Genomic DNA, 5,963 nt, shown 5'->3' with positions numbered 1-5,963 from the left:
CAAGACCATGAGTAACTCCAAAAACATCACATAATGGGTTGTTTTTCACTTTTCCATACCCAATTTTCAGCAAATTATTTTATTCAAATAACTTTTCCCTTTTACATTCTTCTACTGACTCTCATCTTTCTGCATTTGTAACTTTCCTACCTGCTTTGCCAACAATTCATTCTCAACATAACATTTTTTCCTTCTGCACTCTCTAACACTAGCTTTTTAGCTTACCAGTTTAATGGGAAATTGACGTATAACCATCTCACTTAATTTTACCTTTTTTTTTCTTCAAACCAATTAAATGTACTATTTTAGCTTCACCTATTTAATGTGAAAATGACGTGTATTGATCTACGAGTCATTTTATTGATTTGTATTCCACTCAAAAGAAATTATTATTAGCTCTTTTTCAATAATTTTGTGCAAAAATGCTTTTTTCTCAAATCACTCTCTTCCAATTCACTCAATTTCCCTTGTCTTTACAGTCCTTAATTTTCCAATTTTGAACTGAAAACCGGAATATTTTATCTTTATTTTTATTATTGTATCTTTTCCAAGTGTTATTCTGGCGTCAACTTCATTTAACGCATCTAAAATAACTCAAACATAAGTTTTCTAAACTTTCCACTCCTGAATTTATCGTTTTCCAATTGAAAAAAACGAAAAAAATCTGGACCGAAAAAATATTTTTGGGGGAAGCCAATAGGCCCGAGGCCATTATATTGCACACCCTTCTTCATGTATTTGTTTTGCAAACAGGTTGTGAAAGAATGCCGTATCCATCCAAAAGGGGCCGCTCAGAGGCCGTACAAAATATCAAAAAATCCTCTCCAGGATTGATCAATTTCTTTCTCATTGTCTTCTAAAAATGCTCTTCCATAGACACTGTTTTCTTTTAACTTAACCAATCCATAAGTCAGTATTTGTTACACATTTGTTTATCATTTGTCAGTCGTAACACTCATTCAAAAAAATTCAGTGTGGAATCAATTTTCCTCCCAGAGGATCTAGTCCTTTGGGCTAAACTTGTCAAAATTCCAAACCCTCACACTATCTAAACATCAAAAATCTCAAAAGATCTAAAAAAAAAATCTAAAAAAAAGATGCCAAATCGAACTCAATGTCAAAACTTTCTAATGCATTTTCCTCTCTCTGTAATCATAATCAATCTTTTCTTATTGATTCAATATAAAGCAATGGATACCTGTCACTTATGAATTTATCTTTTTGACTCGTATTTATATTATCATCATAATCTTTATTCCGCGCAACAATCTTTGTTTCTATGCAATAGTCTTTGTTCCATGCAAACCTTCGTGATCCCCTGTGATTAAGGCTACACAAATCAACATGATCTGGTCCAACCATTAATACTTGTTTTTTTTCTTTGGCTTGTTGCCAGGGGGTGCTTTACTTTTCCCTCTAGTGGTGACTCCTTCAGTGGGTGGGCCTGTGCTCTGTTGGCCCGCCTCTTCTGGTGTGGCCTCATACACCTCCTCTTCGTCCTCAGTCGTGTGTGAAGCTGCTCCCTGCTCATTTCCTGCTACTCTCTGTCTGACCCTAATTCCTGTTTCCTCCGTCTCAACGATCTTCATACGCAACACTTCCTTTCTAAGCTACTTCTGGTCTACTTCTCCTTGTCTTTTCTTTCTCTCAACTATCCATGCATCTATAGCGCGGAGTTGAATTTCAACTCTTGCTCTCTTTTTCCCTTGACTTAATTCTTTTTTTCTTTTTCTCAACAACTTTCTTTTCACTTCCTCCTTGTTAGGGACATCAGTCAAATCGGGAGAAAATTCAAATTTTTTCACCCAATCCACAACATACTTCACACACTCCTCACTCATCGTTCCCATATACTTCACATCTCTATGTTCCAACAAAGTTTTTCTCTGAGTTTGCCCCATCTCTAATTCGTCAAACCAAACAATAGGGCAACGTCCTAACCCGTCAAACACAGCGCTGATCTAATCACATACATGCACACAAACACACGCACAGTACACTTTATTTCGTCTATGTATTGCTGATCTAATCGCATACACACACACGCACACACAGTGTACTTTATTTATCTATGTGTCGCTGATCTAATCACATACACACACATACCCACACACACACACTCACACTGTGCACTTTATTTCCTCTACAGTATGTGTAACAAAACTCTTACTTATAATTACTCGCAATATGTTTTGCTCTGGCCAGGCAATTCACAAATTAGATTAAACATGTTTCCTTTAAAACACTAAGTCATTATTTTATACTCCTTTAAAAATTCATAGGTGGGGTTGGTCTTTCTCTCTGTGTCACTGTTACGTAGACACCAACGTTTAATTTCCGCTACCCAGATACCCGATCCGGTTAAGTGCTATTACCACCAACTAATGTTAGTCGTTATTTTACACTTAATTATAAACCAACTCTAATTCCTTTTTTATGGTTTCTTGGGTCATCTGGATGATAGATTGCCAGCTGGGCTCTTTCAACAAGGGCCCCTGCCCTTTACTGCGCGCTGCCAACTCCCACCTCCTTTTTTGTAATCCAACCTGATACTATGCTTTTTTTTAATATTTAATAAACGTGTAGTAGATTGCACTACCTGATTCTCTGATGCCGGCCCGGTTTGCGGGACCCACTGTCTGGGCGAACCGCCGGGGTCTGGAGGGAGAGGAGACCCGCCTCTAATGGAAGCGCTGTCGACAGATTTTTGGTGTCCTTCAATCCAGCGACGGCAGATCATCCAGATGTGGGTCCCCGTACGGGCCACCAGTTAATGTGAGGTCCAAATTAAGGGCAAACCCCGTGTGGCCGTTCATCAGATCTAAAAAGGAATTCAGGTAACGACAATATACATTTTCGTTCCGCTGCAGCGGGGGAGAAACGGGGAGGAACACAGGGGATGTGTTCTCGGCTCCACAATCGTCCTCCTCCTTCTTCCCCGCCTCAGCTAGCTTTATTTAGTACAAGTATGGTGGACTTTAGACTGACACATCATTGGATGGAGATTAGACTGGCACATCATTGGGGGGACATTATACTAAAACAGCAAAAGATATATAGACAGTGAATACTAGGGGAATGTTCAGAGAAATACACACAAAATATATATAGAACATTCTTAAGCAACTTCACACTACCCTGAACACGCCCGATATCGTCTGATCTCGGAAGCCAAGCAAGGCCGGGCCTGCTTACTACTTGGATGGGTGAACGCCTGGGAATACCAGGTGCTGTAAGCTTTTTACTTTCAGGAAAGTTTTTGGTATTTTTTCGGCCTCGGAGCAGCCCCTTTTGGACGGATACGGCATTCTTTCACAACCTGTTTGCAAAACAAATAAATGAAGAAATATGCACATATTAAACCCCTGTTGTTTTATAAATGGCCTCCCCTCTTGGCAAAGAGTGGCGCTGCAACGTCCGCAGTGTTGATTATAAATACTGAAAAATCGCCTATTCCTTTCGCTTATGGCCATACTACCCTGAACACGCCCGGTCTCGTCCGATCTCGGAAGCTGAGCAGAGTCGGGCCTAATTAGTACTTGGATGGGAGACCGCCTGGGAATACCAGGTGCTGTAAGCTTTTTACTTCCTGCAAATTTTTGATATTTTGTTCGGCCTTGGAGCAGCCCTTTTTGGACAGATACAGCATTCTTTGCAAAAGAAATAGGCACATATTACTCCCTGTTGTTTTTGAAATGGCTACCCCTCTTGGCACACAGTGGCGCTGCAACTTCCGCAGCGTTGATCATAGATACTGTAAATCCGCCCAGTTCTATCGCTTACGGACGTACTACCCTGAACACGCCCAAACTTGTCCAGTCTCGGAAGCTAAACAGGGTCGGGTCGGGTTAGTACTTGGATGGGAGACCGCGTGGAAATACCAGGTGCTGTAAGCTTTTTACTTCCTGCAAGTTTTTGATATTTTCTTCGGCCTCGATGTGGCCCCACTTGGACGGATACGGCATACTTTCATAACCTGTTTACAAAACAAATAAATGAAGGAATACGCACATATTAAAGCCCTGTTGTTTTTGAGATGGCTACCCCTCTTGGCAAAGAGTGGCGCTGCAACTTCCGCAGTGTTGATTATAAAAACTGTAAATTCGCCAGATTCTATCGCTTACGGCCATACTACCCTGAACACACCCGATTTTGTCCGATCTTGGAAGCTAAGCAAGGTCGGGCCTGGTCGGTACTCGGATTGGACACCGCCTGCGAATACCAGGTGCTGTAAGCTTTTTACTTCCTGCAAGTTTTTAATATTTTCTTCGGCCTCGGACCTGCCCCTCTTGGACGGATACGACATTCTTTCACAACCTGTTTGCAAAACAAATAAATGAAGGAATACGCACATATTAAAGCCCTGTTGTTTTTGAGATGGCTACCCCTCTTGGCAAAGAGTGGCGCTGCAACTTCCGCAGTGTTGAATATAAAAACTGTAAATTCGCCAGATTCTATCGCTTACGGCCATGCTACCCTGAACACACCCGATTTTGTCCGATCTTGGAAGCTAAGCAAGGTCGGGCCTGGTCGGTACTCGGATTGGACACCGCCTGCGAATACCAGGTGCTGTAAGCTTTTTACTTCCTGCAAGTTTTTAATATTTTCTTCGGCCTCGGACCTGCCCCTCTTGGACGGATACGACATTCTTTCACAACCTGTTTGCAAAACAAATAAATGAAGGAATACGCACGTATTAAACCCCTATTGTTTTTGAGATGGCTACCCCTCTAGGCAAACAATGGCGCTGCAACTTCCGCAGCGTTGATCATAAATACTGTAAATTCGCCAGATTCTAACGCTTACGGCCATACTACCCTGAATATGCCGATCTCGGAAGCAAAGCAGGGTCGGGCCTGGTCAGTACTCGGATTGGACACCGCCTGGGAATACCAGATGCTGTAAGCTTTTTACTTCCTGCAAGTTTTTGATATCTTCTTCGGCCTCGGAGCGGCCCCTCTTGGACGGATAAGGCATTTTCACAACCTCTTTGCAAAACAAATGAATGAAGAAATACGCACGTATTAAACCCCTGTTGTTTTTTAGATGGCTACCCCTCTTCGCAAACAGTGGCGCTGCAACTTCCGCAGCGTTGATTATAAATACTGTAAATTCGCCCTGATCTGTTACTTACGGCCATACTACCCTGAACACTCCCAATCTTGTCTGATCTTGGAAGCTGAGCAAGGTCGGGCCTGGTTAGTACTTGGATGGGAGACCGCCTTGGGATACCAGGTTGTAAACTTTTTACTTCCTGCAACTTTTTGATATTTAGTTTGGCCTCGGAGCGGCCTCTTTTGGACGGATACGACATTCTCTCACAACCTGTTTGCGAAACAAATAAATGAAGAAATACGCACATATTACTCCCTTTTGTTTTTGAGATGGGTACCTCTCTTGGCACACAGCGCTGCAACTTCCGCAGCGTTGATTATAAATACTGTAAATTCGCCCTCGTCTATGGCTTACGGCCATATTACCCTGAACGCGCCCGAACCCGTCCGATCTCAGAAGCTAAGCAGGGTCAGGCCTGGTTAGTACTTGTATGGGAGACCGCCTGGGAATACCTGGTGTTGTAACATTTTTACTTCCTGCAAGTTTTTGATCATCCTCATCTGCCCTGCTGATTTCGCGACGGGAGATCTTGACTCCAGTGGAACTGGCGTTTGGAAAACCATCTGGCAGCACAGAGGACTGGTCCCGGGCTGTGGTATGCCCAGAATCTGCAGGATTGTTCAGACGCGGCACATGTGTTTGCTCAGAACCAGTTGGTGAAGGCCGGCAAGCGACAAAAGAGGAACTATGATGTGCGGAGCAAAGGTCCGAACTTCCAAATTAGACAATCATTGGGTCCATGTAGCGTTCTTGAGTGGGTGGGGGAGGTAATGTATTAAGATGCAGCTCCCCTAGGGGCAGGCGATTGGCCAGCATCGGGACAGACTGCCCCCATTCAATTGTCAGGG

At 42.9% G+C, this 5,963-nt stretch overlaps 5 pseudogenes; all 5 read left to right on the top strand.

Annotated features, from left to right (window-relative positions):
- The first annotated feature begins 3,461 nt into the window (after positions 1–3,461).
- Positions 3,462–3,580, top strand: LOC148351206 (5S ribosomal RNA; annotated as a pseudogene).
- Positions 3,581–3,777: 197 nt separating this feature from the next.
- Positions 3,778–3,896, top strand: LOC148351205 (5S ribosomal RNA; annotated as a pseudogene).
- A 222-nt stretch (positions 3,897–4,118) lies between these two features.
- Positions 4,119–4,237, top strand: LOC148351204 (5S ribosomal RNA; annotated as a pseudogene).
- Positions 4,238–4,459: 222 nt separating this feature from the next.
- Positions 4,460–4,578, top strand: LOC148351203 (5S ribosomal RNA; annotated as a pseudogene).
- Positions 4,579–5,463: 885 nt separating this feature from the next.
- Positions 5,464–5,582, top strand: LOC148351202 (5S ribosomal RNA; annotated as a pseudogene).
- The last annotated feature ends 381 nt before the right edge of the window (positions 5,583–5,963 follow it).

The sequence above is a fragment of the Urocampus carinirostris genome, chromosome 16 (genome assembly GCF_059441175.1).
Source record: "Urocampus carinirostris isolate Australia breed hairy pipefish chromosome 16, RoL_Ucar_1.0, whole genome shotgun sequence".
Classification (NCBI taxonomy): Eukaryota; Metazoa; Chordata; class Actinopteri; order Syngnathiformes; family Syngnathidae; genus Urocampus; species Urocampus carinirostris.
The sequence above is the reverse complement of the archived record's forward strand: the minus strand, read 5'-3'. Positions and strand labels throughout refer to the sequence as shown.